Source organism: Balaenoptera ricei, chromosome 11, assembly GCF_028023285.1.
Source record: "Balaenoptera ricei isolate mBalRic1 chromosome 11, mBalRic1.hap2, whole genome shotgun sequence".
Classification (NCBI taxonomy): domain Eukaryota; kingdom Metazoa; phylum Chordata; class Mammalia; order Artiodactyla; family Balaenopteridae; genus Balaenoptera; species Balaenoptera ricei.
Genome location: NC_082649.1, coordinates 40,841,750 through 40,855,434, shown reverse-complemented (window position 1 = coordinate 40,855,434; position 13,685 = coordinate 40,841,750).

Here is a 13,685-nt window from a genome sequence, read left to right as displayed (position 1 = left end):
TTTTACTATGTTTCCTTTGAAAAGCTATGTGCCAGAGGTTGCAATGGTAGAAAGGAGGGGGTAAAAGGGAGACAGCGAGATGTGGTGGAGATATCTTACAATTTATCAAGATATGAGTACAGGTCCCTCTGTGTTTAAACCCCCAAAGAATTCCACGTTGAGCTTAAATTAGGAAGTAATGTTCTTAAGGGCCACCCCGAAGCAAGGCTACAGCTGGAAAAGAGCAATCTGAATTATTAACAGAAAGCAGGCTCAGGTGGCTCCAATGCTGGCTGAGTTTGGGGTTTGAGCCACCCCGGGGTGCAGCTTCTAGACAGACAGCGTGCCTGGGGTGCAGTGGGGACCGTGATAGAGACTGGGGTAACGTTTCAGAAGTCGCTGGCCTTGGCAAATCTTGGCCCCAGTCAGGCCCAACTCAGGAGGTGAGTTTCCTGTTGCCATGCTATGAGCCCAGCTGTAAACTTCTGGTAAAACTCTGGTTCTGCGATTTGGACCTCCCCTTCCAGCTACCTGCCTTGATTTAACCCTTCTGGGTCTGGCAAAGAATAATCTATTATAATCAAAGCCATTTTGTGTACCATCTTTCACATGTAGAGCACTTCACCCACTCTCAGAGTGTATACACACATCTTATGAGACAATGTTAATTCTGAATAGGATTAAACAGCTCATAAGCCAGTCAGCTCCATTTCCTGAGAATTCTGGAAGGAAGTTTCAAGGGCTGTGAGATCAATTCCCTTAGCCAACAGAGGGTCTGAGAGAATCCCTTTAAAAGACTGGAAAAAAAGAATAAACTGAGATCTGAAAGAATGAGCTTGCAAATATACCACTGAAGGCAAATTCAATGTTTTAAATAAAATTTGACTTAGTGTGACAGGCACTGAGCTAAAGGGCTACCAGGAATGGAAAATAAGACCAAGCCCCAACACCCGAGGGGCAAACAGTCTACCTGGGGCATCAGTCAGACTGTCTGCAAATTCACGGGACAAATCAGAGGAGGGAGAGATCAAACTACACTCCATTACGACCCTGCTTCTCCCTTGCTCGGACCCACTCATTCCTTCCCTTGTCACTCTTGGCACCCAGACCTCTTTGCGAAATCCTCCGTTCCCAGGTTTCTCCATTGTGACTTGCCGCCGGCCGCCAGTGATATCCACAGGGGCAGACCACCCATTTCTGCCTACATTCCTCCAACCCACCTTTCCTTCTTTATACAGCAAGTCCCCAGGGTTCAGTCCTTCCCGTTTTCTTAGAGAGGGATTTGGCTCCACTCAGGACTAGCAGCTAGAAGGGCGGTCTTCCTGCTCCCCACTTCCTTGCTGTATTCAGGGTTTATCTACAGAGAAATAAAGGAGTTGACTAAAATAGGAACATTCAGAAGTGATAAGATACAGGCTCTTCAAAGATTCCATCAGTTCTGGTCCCTAGTTTATAACTTCTGATTCCCTTCTGGAAGCACCACTGAAGCTCTGCCCTCTGCTTTTAACACTAAGGGTGTACCAGCCAAGACACAAAGCTGCCCCTCTACAGAGGCTTTCCTGACCCTGTCCCTCCAGGAAGCCGGCAGAGGGCTTTGGAGGGAATCATGGTGAACTGCAAATGCTCCCTGCATTCTGAAATCCTCCTGCTGGGACCTCACCATCCCAGCTCCCCAAGCCTGGTTATCCAGTACTGATACTTGGTTAGCCCTCCCACAAGGCAGCGGCCCCTTTTCTATCATTACCAAGGTTTCTAAGGACACTCACTTTGGGGAAGTGACATAATGGAGCCAAGAGCCTGTCTTCAGGTGATCTGAACTTGGCTCTTCTGAGGAAAGAATCTGGGAGGCTGTGAATTTCCCCTCTCAAAACCCAGCCTTTCTTCTCATAGCTCCCCTTCTCAGCTTGGTTCAAACACACACACACACACACACACACACACATACACACACACACAGCAGACCTGCCTTCACCCCCACTTCTACCAGAGACAATCTATGCTGCTTCCTTCTAGTCTGAGACATCCTCTTTCCTGGCGCCCTCTGGCTTCAGATATGGATGGACCACATTAACCTAATTGTCACAGGCCCTGGGGAAAATTCTCCACCTTTTTTTTACATCTCTCAGTATCTTCCCCTTTCAGACCATCACAACACACATCTGCATTTTAAAGGTAAGTCCCTCTAATTCTTGCTACTTTAAAGTCCAAGCTCTAATTAAAAATGGATTTCCCCTTCCTTCCTTCCTTCCTTCCTTCTTTCCTTCCTTCCCTCCTTCCCTCCTTCCCTCTTTTGGGTTATGCTCCCTTGCAATTCACCATGACTTTCTATGCAAGTTTGTCGTAGATGGATTGGGTGGGAGGGCAGGGAGAAGGTTACTGCAAGTGGATGGATTGGGGTCCTCAATGAAAATGTGGATGGTTACAAACTTTCTGTTTTCATGGATTTATGCTAACACAAATGGTATAATTTCAGAGCCACCTTTTGTTTGCCTCAAGGACTAGCCAATTCACTTTACATTTTGTAAAAGGTCTTCAGTTATTTAAAAGCAATGATGGAGGGGGGCGAGGTGGGAAGTATGTCAGAGATTGGTTGCAACCACTTTCAGTTTATTAAATTCCATTTCCTCCAGGTTCCTTCCTATTAGAACGGGTTAGAAGGAAAGGAAATTACTTTTCATCTTCTGTCTTTTCACCTCACTTTCCATCTCCTCAGCTGGAGTTGGGACCTAAGTGAGGCAGAAGGGCAGGGAGGGAGGGAGGGGCTCCAGGGAGTGGAGGCCCGACGGACTATCCAAGGCTCTGTCTGGAACAGAATATGGTGGGAAACGCAGCCCACCCACTCCCTGAGGGAGGAGGCGGCTGGTGGAGAAACTCTTTTGAGGCCCGCATTTTTTTCTTGAGGGAGCTAAGAAGATCCTTTGACTTCAAGGATGATGGGGAGGAACTGGAGGGTTCGGAGAGGAGTGGGGCTGGAAGGTGCCCCAAATTCTGGGCAGGGCTCTCAGTCTAACTGGGTGAGATGCAAATACTAGAACTCGGGCAGACCCTACACCCACCTCTCTCCTGCTCAAAGGTCTTGGCCTTGGCAGTGTCCATTCCTTCTCAAGGCCAAAGACTTGGTTAGATAACGTCTATAGGTCCCCTTCCCAGCACCCCCCCCCCCAAAAAGATGTTTCTGACCCTAGGGACAAATCTGGTGGATCAAGATATCTGGATTAGCTGGGACCTTCCACAGCGATCCTCAATCGCTTCTATTCTGCTCAATCTGAGGCTCTTTAGAGAGCGCATGCAATGCGCCGTTCTCCAAATCACAGGGAGTACAGCTCACTCTGACGACAGGACAGGATATTTGAAATCAGGGATGTCTCGGGAAACCCTCTAAGTTGGTCTTCACCCCCGGGCCCAGGAGTCCAGAGAGGCAGAGGTCCCCAGAGTCCCACCCCCGGGGAATCTGGGAATCTCTGAGCCAGTGACCGGTGGTGGGGCGGGCCTGGGGAGTGTGGCGCGGGGCGGGGCGAGGCGGGGCGCGGGGCGGGGCGCTGCCGGCTCCACCCCCGGTTGGGGGAGCTCTGGGCTGCGCTGGCCGTTGGAGGCGGGCAGGGGCGGGGCGTTGAGGGAAGCCCCTCCTCACCCCGCCCCGCGCGGAGGCCTCGGTGTAACTGTCATCCCCAACGTCTTCCTCAGTCCTGCCGCGCGGCAGAGCCACCCAGAGCTCCCTGAGGGCGAAAGCGGGTCTTGACCAGCAGAAGGGTCCGAGAATGGGGTGCGGGAGGAAGCGTGGATGGGGGGCGCCTTCCTGGAGGCTGGGGAGACGGGAGAGAGGCCCCCACGCTTCTCGGTTCGCGAACCCCCTTGGTCCCAGAGGGAGAGGACCAGCCACCGGCTGTGCCCTCGGTGGGTCGCGGGCCATCAGTCCTGCTGCTGCCAGGAGCGTCTGTTCTTGGTCACTGCCTGGTCCCAAAGCAGGCGAAGGGCGACGCTGGAACTAAAGGGGCTTGTGGGCTTCTGAGCGGAAGGGAGGCATTGCAGGGGCGTCAAGTTAGATGGAGTATGTTGGCGTGGAGGGCGCTCACCACAGAGGTGCAGGATTTGGACCCCAAATGGAAAGCAAGCAACTGTACCCCTCCAACGGGTCATAACACTGTGAGGAGCTCTGGGGGGCCGGGATCTGCAAACTTTATCCAAGTTGCACTTAGCAGTCTGTATAGCCCAGCCTACAACTTGGTTCCCGTGAAATGAGCTTGCTGGGATTGCCTCTGCAGGGGCCACTATGGGCATCCTGAAGAAAGGCTGGCATGGAGGGGCTGTGGGGAGAGGCAGAGAGGAGCATGTGTGCAGGGAATGGGCTGGAGCATGCTCTTACAGAGCAGAAGTCAGTGGCATCTACAGCAGACAGGCCCTCGGGGTGGGAAAGGTGGAAATCTGATGGACTTCAATCAGCTGACAACATGGGCAAACTCCAAGGTTATTACATGAGGACCGGGTGGGGTGTCATGGTGTAAAAGGCTGGGGAGGGCTTGAAGGGAAGAGGGTGAAGCAGTGCTCCAGGTCACCCAGCACCAGACATCTCATCAGCTTTTTGCTAAGAGTCCTCAGCTATCTTTGGGAGACATGTCCTGACCGTGGAATCCTGTTTGTCAGCAAAATGGAGGAAGAGGGGAAGTTTTGGGGCCTTACCAGGCTCCCTATATTAAGAGCCTCAGAGAAATATCTTTGTTTCACAGATTAATCCAGAGTACAGGAAAATCTTTGAGCCTGACCCTGAGTTCCAAAGCTTCTGGGTATCCAGGCCTTGAATCCAGCAGGCATGAGTGTTCGCATCTTAGTTTTTCCATCATGAGCCTCTGGAAAGGAGCTCTTTCCATACCAACATTCTCTCTTCTGGCCAGAACCCAGAGGTGATAACTGTCTCATGACAAGACCTGTGTGGCGTATGTGGATATGTGCAAGGTCACAGAGGCGACGCTATTCCCTTATATTCGTCTGATTTTCCAACCTGAGGCAGACTCCCTGGTGGCCTCATTTACCTCTGGGGCCCCTGCGGCTGAAGCACTGAACTGGCACAGGGTTGGCATTGGCGATGCACATACTTACTGTATTTTGAAGGCCCAAACCATAGGCACGTTTATACGATCCACAGCAGCAGCAGAGTGGGGAGGCACTGGGGAGCTGATTGAAATCACGTGAAGTACCCAAGGAGGAAGCTCAATGTGAGCTTTAACTACTGGAGAATGGAGCCTGAGCAGGCCTCCTTTGCTCACGCTTGTAGATAACTTGGATGTGCCTTCCGGGAATATATAAGAGCCGATAGGAAGTTCCCTTCCCACTGGGCCGTGAAGGATTTCTGGGTGGACACTGGCTTATCTATGAGCCATGGCAGTAAATCCCCCAAGGTACCTTCCTACTCCCTAAAAAATGCATGGAGATTATATATTCTCACCTGCCTGATCAGCCTGGGCTAACCTCCTATAGACAGGAGCCAAGGAAGCCCTGGGCCTGCCTGCCCAAAGAGATCAGTGTTGAAAGGGAAATGTCTCTGAGGTGGGTGACAAATGGTCCTGACACTGGGCGGAATCTCAGAGTTGGGAAGGAAGTGAAGGCCCTGTACCCTTGCTGGTGACTTGAGTCTCCAGCTTCAGCGTCCACCCCATTGTGCTCTCTGGAGTTGCCCCATCCCCAGGGGTGACAGGCCATCCTCCCCTGTGTGCTGTGCTGTTCTCTACTTGACCCTGTTTTCACTGGCCGTGGCAGAACCTTTGGTCCCCAAAGCCCAGGAAACAGAGCCCCCACAAGAACATCCCCAAAAGGTCCCGAGACAGCTTGCTGCTCCAGGAACGTAGGGACTCATGTGTGCCATGAGGGCTTTAAAGGCTATGAAGTGGGAGATTCTCAGATGTGGATCAGGGCTACAGGCCCCGGTGTCATCACATGCCACACATAAAGGTTGTGTTAATATGAGTGCTTTCCAGACCCTCTTCCGAGGCAAACTCCCTCACCTGCTCTGCAGAGTTCACTGTGGAGACATAGGGACTCAGTAGGCTTCCCCTGGCTCAGTGTAGCCCCAGCCCTTGGGGCTCAGGCCCAGGCCCCCACGGGGACAGTGGTTTCCCACTTTGCCCAGATAGAGGCCCCCCAAAAGATGAGCTCACTCACAAGAAGAGCAGATAAGAACCGCAGTATTAGGCCTCCAGAAAACTGAGAACTATCAGATAATTCTGGACAGTAGTCCCTGTGAGGATCTGTGTTGGGGGCTGGGCACAGCATCTTATCTCGCAGGGACCCCTGCAAGTGGCTAGTGACAACTATCAAATGCTAGACAAGGCAAAGGGAGACTGTCATGTCTGGGGTCATAGTCATGGTTCCTTTAGACTTTAGCCAGAGGCAGAGCCCCCAGCCCCAGCCCCTCGCAGCTCTGCCTGGGAAGAAGCAGGGATGCTCGTTTCTCTCCTCAGCTCCAGGATCACAAGTCCCCTTTTGAGGAGGCAAAATAAAGTACGTGATGGCTCCTTACCTGTGCGTGAGGTCAAATGGAAGCTGGGTGTCAGCTACTTGAAACAGATTACTTTTGTTTGTGTGGTCCTTGTACATCCTCTGGGCCCAAGACATCCATCCATCCCTCCTTGGCCCAACGTCTCCAGTTACTGCAGAGTTTTCCTCCTTCCCTGGATACGTGTCTCTAATATTTACAGTGGGGCCCACAGATGAACGTTAGCCACAAATATAAGACAATGAGGAACTCACCTAAAAACGTGGTCCTGAGACAGTGATACCCCTGGGGGTCCAGGCAGAAGCAAAGCACATCTTCCCTTGGGCCCCTCCTCCCCCAGGCCTCCCAAGTAAATGTGGACTCTCAGGAGGAGTTGCTCTCACCTTAGACTATAGAACCACCAGTGAATTCTGGACCATGGCTCTAGGTGGGATTAGTGTTGGGGAGATGGGAAGATTAGTAATGGGGCAGAGGGGCTCACCCGGCCATGATTTTACTGCCGCTGCTCCCTGCACCTGCCCTTCAGACCGTCTGTCTGCTGCTGCAGAGCCCCTGAGGCCAGAGGGCACCTGCTGGAGGATGAAATGGGGCTCTGGTGGACCTGGGAATCCCTGTGGACTTCCAAAACACCTCTGTTTCTCACCAGCCAGGGGCAATTCCAGATCCAGCGTGGCCCCAAGCTCGGGGCTGGCAGAGGTCAGGGAAGAGGAGGTTGCTGAGGGAGAGCTCACCTTTCCTTCCTTCACCCTGATTGGGCAGAAAAACATGAGGTACAGGCTTGACCACTTCCTGGGCTGTAAATTCTTGTGGAGCACAGGGCCTTTGACTGTTTGGATCATTTATCGCCGCACCCTGACCCCAAAATGCTTTAAGCTACCCCAGTGCTTATCCAGCCCGCCCCCAAGGTTGCTGTGGATTTAGGGCTGGAGGGGCAAGTGTTCCCCAGCTTCCCCCAACTGCCCCCGTGAGAAGAGCCCTGTGGGGAGACACACACGGGGTCATTTAGTCCTGCAGCCCTTGTTTGGATTTTCAGGCTACTTTTTTTTTTTTTTTTTTTAAAGATTGATTGATTGATTGATTGACTGCTATGTTGGGTCTTCGTTTCTGTGCTAGGGCTTTCTGTAGTTGTGGCAAGTGGGGGCCACTCTTCATCTCGGTGCGCGGGCCTCTCACTATCGCGGCCTCTCTTGTTGCGGAGCACAGGCTCCAGACGCGCAGGCTCGGTAGTTGTGGCTCACGGGCCTAGTTGCTCCGTGGCATGTGGGATCTTCCCAGATCAGGGCGCGAACCCGTGTCCCCTGCATTAGCAGGCATATTCTCAACCACTGCGCCACCAGGGAAGCCCTCAGGCTACTTCTTGATCCCAAATATGTTTTAATGGCCTGGCCTGGGAAAACTTGGCTGGAAGCCTGGCGTGCCAACACCCACATCTCACTGAGTAACCATTTGGTCCAAGCCAAGGACCGAGGTTCATCTTTTCTGGTTGGAGAGGAAAGGACAGATGACAATTCTTTCTTCAGATCACATTACGATCCCAATAGGAGGAGACACCTTGGCTGGGATAGGGGAAATAAAAGATCAGGCAGCAGGCTGGAGGCAAGCTGGAAATACTCACGGCACAGGCTAGTAGGAGCACAGACTTCCAGGGCCAGGGAAATCTGCAGTTTGGTTTGTAGTAAATACGTACGGCTCTTCAAATAAATTGATTAGCCAAGGATCTCCACTCAACACTCTTTAAACTCTAACATCTGTTCCCAGTAAATAATTCACATACTAGATATTAATTAGAAGGCTTGGGAGGAGGGGATGGCAGCTTAAAAACTGCACTGAGATGCCTTTCTGCCAAGAAATGCGCTAAAACCCGCACCCAGATGTGGAGGAGAAAGTGCTGTGACAGAGCGTCTCCCCCTTTGGTCCCTTAGTCATCCCCCCCGCCCCCAGCCTCCCACCGGCCCCACAGAAACGTCCCTGGAGACAGCTGCTCCAGCACAGCTGGCCACTGCCCACAGCCACAAGAGGGCTGTCCATGGACTCCTAGAACAATAGGTGGTGGAAGACAGTGCCCTCCCCACCCACTCCATCACACACGCCTGCCCCCGCCAGCAGGCAGACGACTATTTGCCTGGGAAAACACCATGTCCTGAATGCAGCCTGGAGGCTCTGCTCGAGCCCTCCTCACCTGGGCCCTCAGACACACACACCCCTCTGACGATGGGCAGAAGTCAGGGGTCAGCGATGGGAAGATCTTAGACCAACCCTGAGGAGACACTCCCCTCCCAACTTGGTGTTCTGGGGTTCCAAGTCCCTTGCCTCCTTTTCTCAGCAGTTTCCTTTGGAGTTTTGGCATTTTTAGCAGATCATCGTTGTTTTCAATTTTGGAAGGAGCAGGGCTTCTGGGGAGCCCATCAGGGGGCCTTGCATTTACATGCCTGGACAGAGTGGATGGCTGACTTCTCTGGACTGGGCAGCCCAGTTCCTGTTTCCATGGCATAGGAGGGGTGATGCTCTCGCCAGGCCCGGTCAGTGGGCAGAGAGAAGCGAGTTCATCGTACCTTCTCTGAATAGTTTGCAGCTCACTGAGACCAGCTGGGAATTGAAAGGATGCCCAGGAAAAGTACTTTACACCCTCTGATATCTACTCTCATCAAATATTGGAAGAGTTTCTTAAAGACTGGAGTAGAAGAGCTGCCGGAACTGGCCTGGGCCCTGCACCCATAAGCAGGCGCTACCCTCGTGGGAGAAGTGTTCCCAAGGTTCTGTGGGTGAACTGGGGTCACTGAGGGCTATCTCCACTAGTGCACTTCAGCCCATTTCGACCCTAAGCCAGCACGCGGCCTGGGCCGGGAGGCAGCAAAACCTGGACGGGGGGGCCCAAACAGCAGGTGTGAGAACTCTGGTGGGAGCTACGTGGCTGCCCAGGTGAAAGGAGTCCAGAAATCACCCACACACCTTTTTCTCCATGAATTAATTGAGCGTTTAATTCCTGAAAGCTTTGGTCTCCTGTACGGCTTAGCTCCATTTTTGTTTCAGAGTCTCTCAGTGCTGTTATTGCAATAAGCATCTGCCTTCTCATCAGAGGTCTTTGAAATGGAATGGGACTGGGCTCTTTATTCCACACTTTCAGAACCAAAATCCAGAAAGGAGGGTTGGTCTCCCAGATAGGTGAGTCCCTCCTGGGGATTCCCCTCTTTCCTACAAGGTCAAAGTTAGAGACCCAGCCCTTGGCGGATGCTTTCGACTCTGAAGGCAAGGTTTGGTGGTTGATAATCAGTGTGGACAGCGCGAGGGTGAACTCAAGTGATGTCACAGTGGGCTGACTAATGTGTGTAGGGCTGCTGTGGAATGGGGGTGGCCTATTTCTTGGAGAACTTTTAAGTCCTCACACCATGGGTCTCAGCTGCAGACAAGGGGGTGGGTGCTGTGTAAAGGAGAAGGGCCACTCTAATGTATTTCAAAATTCAGTGGAGGTGTTGGGGAGGAGGGCTAATCTCTTGAGGGATAGAGGCAGGGCATCCCTCTTACACAGAAAAGGAGGCAGTCCCTTGGCTGGAGGTCAGTGTGGCCTCTCTGGGCAGGTAATGGATGGTTCTTGGGTGAAAGGCTGAGGGGCGGCTGGGGTGGGGCTCCAGACCCTATGCCACCTATTTTGTTGTTTAGGATGGTGCCCGTGGGATCCTCTGAGTGGCCAGTGGTCAGACCACCATTTGGAGAGATTTAAGTTAGATGGGTGATGAGGCCGAAGGCCAATGGCCAAGTTAAGTGGCTTTCTTTTCTGTGCAGGGATCAGCATTTCTTAGCCTCTTTTGAGAGGTGCCCAGATTCCAAGAGCAGAAAATACCAGTGAATGAAAAACCAGAAACTGTCCACACACCCAGTAAGAAAGCATAGCCTGGCACAGATCCACAGAGATGGGAAGAGCACATTCTGGGGGCCAGAGGTGGGCTTGGCAGAACAGAAGAGTAGATTGATTGGTCAAAACCCAACCTACACTGCCCACCCTCGCTTTGGTCCAGATTCTAACTTTCTCTCCCCAGTGACCTGTAGAAAGGTTTAGAGTGTCCAGCTGAGGGAATTGGGTTGCGTCTGCAAAGGCAGAGTATAGGGATGGAACCAGGATAGTCATTGAAAGGCAGGGCAAAGGCCTCTGCTTCCTGCTTCTCTCCCATCAGTGCATCCTGAATCCGAGGTCCTGTGGTCTGAGAGGGCAAAGCAGGGGAAACAAGTGTTTTTCTGTTATTTCCTGTGGCTAGAAATGCAGGCAAGGTCAAGAGCGGGAATCTCACAAAACACACATCTTATTTAGCCCACTGCCTGCCTCTCTACCCCCAAGGCTTCCCGAGCCCTCAGGTAAATATCAAACTCTGTCCTCTCTTCTGGAGGTCCCTGGAATGCCTTACTTCCCCTCTGGCCAGGCCTTCTGTTCCAGTGCAGAGAACTCTTCGCTGACCTGCTTCATCTGCTCAAAGCCTGCCCATCATTCAGATCTCAGTTCCAATGTCATTCCCTGGGGAGCATCTTCCTTGGCCCCTTGGACCCGGCAGCCATCAGGGACATCTCCATGAGCCACTCCCTTGTGGCATTTAGCACACTTTGAAATCATACATTTATTTGTGTGATTATTTGATTAATGTCCCTCTCCCCGCCAAGACTGGCCTTGCCTGGTTCTGCTCACCATTTTCCCTAGCCTTTCTTGCCACGCCCCAGCACTTAATAGGTACTCAATAAATATTTGCAGAATGTATGAATGGAAGGGGCAACCTGAGTTCTTTTCCTCACACTCACCTGTGCAACCCTCATTCATTGGGCAGTTCACCTGAATGGCTTGGCTGCCCGGCTCCATGAGGTACATGTAAAGAAAGGGGTCTGGAGCTGCAGGGAGGAGGTTAAGGGCCCATCTGAGACCCATTAGCATAAAGATGATACAGGAGGCCATTCAGAAAACAAACGGAGAAACTCAGGAAACAACTTTCAAGAGCTCAGCAGAGGAAGATGGGCCAGTGTGGAGGGGCAGGGGAGGTTTGAGAAGAAGAGGAAACACAACTGCAGAGTTTGAAGGCGGAAGTGGGGGGCGGGGCCATTGCCGCAGAAGCCAGGAAGTCCCGCCCAGGCCTGGGCAGAAGCTGCCCTGCGCTGTGGGTGGGCAGGGAAGCTGGGACAGCCTGGTTGGAGGGCAGTTTGAAACATAAAAAGCAGTTCCACTTTGGGGACCCTCTCCAACAGAGATACTTGAGTAACTTTGTGAGGACCTACATGCAGGGATAGTTGTGGCAGTGTTGTAATGTTAAAAAAGTCATTAATTGGGGAGGGGCTAAATCCATGGTACACCCGTAGGGTAGGATACAATTCAGCCTCACCAAGAGTGATGGGGATGCGACCGCTGACCAGGAAATCCATTGATCCGTTCACTGAAGCTACAGAGCAGTGTGTGCACTAGGATGCCATTTCTGTTTTTACAACAAACTTCTACTGTGTGCATGAAACTATGTGTGTTTGTGCATAGAAAATAGTCTGAAAGGATACATACATACTCTTCTAACACTTGTTTCCTCTGGAGAATGGGATTCAGGGTGGGCTAAGAGGGGAGTCACACTATTTGACCCTCTCTGTGGTATGATTTGGGTAAATATGTATTCTGTGATAAAAAGGAAAAGGAAAGGTTGTAGGGTGTGGAAGGAAGAGGGAATCCTGCACTCTGGGAGCTCAGATTCATTTGCTTCGGGGAACAGAAGCCAATGGCCTGGGTGGAGTTGGGGGGACGGATGGGCAAGCTGTCTACAGACTGCGAGGATCTTTCCAGAAGTTTTCTGGGTGAGTGCCATTTTTGAAAGAGGATGCTAGCTTAAGGAAGAGGCATGGTGGAGGGAAGGTTTATAGCTAATGGGAGGGGTTGGCATGTTGGTGGGCTGAGGGGAGGGAGGTAAGATCAGAAGTAATTTCACAGGACATTGGGGAGAGGGATATTTGGTTGGAGGGCCAGCCTGGGGTGAACCCAAGGGCCCAAGTGGAGGAATTAGCCAAAAAGGGTGAGGAGCATGCTGGGGGGGGGGGGGGTGGGGGATTTGGATGGATAACCTGAGGTTGGAGGGCCAGGGAGGGAGTTCAGAGTTGATGAGACCTTGGCTCTTATCAGGGAATTGAGAGTGGCTATGTCACGGAAAGGGAGCCGGCTGGGAGTGGGGACAGTGTCTTGAGGGCAAAGGTCTGGGAATGGGAAAAAAGTGTTCGTGAACGGCCAGCTCGCTGGCGGTGGAGGAGGGCCCAGCTGCCTGGTGAATCACACCTTTGTGATGGGACAACCAGCAGTTCTGCTTTCTCTAGGCAGAGCTCAAGTGCAAGACTAGAGAAAATGAAAGTTCACACGGTTCCGAGGCTGGGGATGGCATGAAGGGAGGGGAGTGGAGGATTTTCAATGGGTTGACCATGAGGCAGAGAAACAAGATATGGAACTGGAGACCTGCGAGTTGGGATGAGCAACTGCAGTGATGAGCATTGGAGAGAATTGTGGAGAGCCAGGATGGACCCCTTAGGGGATGTCTGGGTTCGAAGTTTGGCTATGGGGATGGGTGGAGAAGAGTGGGGACTGAGTTCCTCGGGAGTTGTTAAAATTGTTGAAGTAGGGGCAGTATTGGGGCAAAGATAAAATCCATCTGAGGCCAGAGCTTCAATTCATTCATTCAACAAATATTTATTGAGCACCTACGATGTGCCAGGCACCCTTCTAAGCCTTTCAGGATGGTGAACGCAGGAGGCCCTGGGGCTGCTGATAGATGAAGATGGGAAGAAGAGGGTCAGGCGGTGGCAGGGGTCGGGGGGTGGGACTCCAAGAGGAAGAGGAAGCGTCACCAAGGAAGGACTTAGAATGGTCAGGAAGATGGGGCAAGGAGCCGGGGGGCGCTGGCGGGCTTGGGATGGACAGAAGAAGAGCAGCCTCACTCTTTTAGAGGAATTGGAAGAGGAGTACCATCAGGGAAAGCAGGCTTCAGATGAGGGGAAGGTGGGTGTTAGTGTGTTTCGTGGCTTCCTCATTGTCCCCTGGCCGCCTTCCCCCACACGTCGGGCCTCACAGAACGGCTTGGGGCTGGTGAAAGGGGAGAGGCAAGACTTTCCTCTAGGCCCGGGACTGTGACACTCTTCCCTGTGACTTCAGCTCCGGATTCTGGCCCCCAGCCATTGTGTGGAAGTGAGAGAAACGGGAGGGACGTCAAAGATACTCCTGGGA